The 448-nt window shown below is 38.4% G+C and overlaps 1 non-coding gene and 1 pseudogene across 1 annotated transcript; one reads left to right on the top strand and one right to left on the bottom strand.

Annotated features, from left to right (window-relative positions):
• LOC107475619 (homoserine kinase-like) overlaps positions 1-448 on the top strand; it is a 21,045-nt pseudogene that overhangs the window by 12,821 nt on the left and 7,776 nt on the right.
• Positions 41-148, bottom strand: LOC127745265 (small nucleolar RNA R71). The gene has a single exon (XR_008006462.1). It is a non-coding gene; the product is annotated as a small nucleolar RNA R71 (small nucleolar RNA).

The raw sequence follows: 448 nt of genomic DNA, 5'->3' as shown, positions 1-448 counted from the left end.
TGCCTTCTTGGCAAAGTTCTTTCCACCTCAAAAATTGAGTAAGCTTAGAGTGGAAGTCCAAACCTTCAGACAGAAGGAAGGTGAATCCCTCTATGAAGCTTGGGAAAGATACAAACAATTGATTAGAAAGTGTCCCACTGATATGCTTTCTGAATGGAGCATCATATGTATTTTCTATGATGGTCTCTCTGAACTGTCCAAAATGTATTTGGATAGCTCTTCTGGAGGATCTCTTCATCTGAAGAAGACGCCTACTGAAGCTCAAGAACTGATTGAAATGGTTGCAAATAACCAATTCATGTACACTTCTGAAAGAAATCCTGTGAACAATGGGACTAGTCAGAAGAAAGGAGTTCTTGAGATTGATACTCTGAATGCTATATTGGCTCAGAACAAAATATTGACTCAACAAGTCAATATGATTTCTCAAAGTCTGTCTGGAATGCAA

Source organism: Arachis duranensis, chromosome 2, assembly GCF_000817695.3.
Source record: "Arachis duranensis cultivar V14167 chromosome 2, aradu.V14167.gnm2.J7QH, whole genome shotgun sequence".
NCBI classification, from domain to species: domain Eukaryota; kingdom Viridiplantae; phylum Streptophyta; class Magnoliopsida; order Fabales; family Fabaceae; genus Arachis; species Arachis duranensis.
This window is presented reverse-complemented; position numbering and strand designations above follow the sequence as displayed.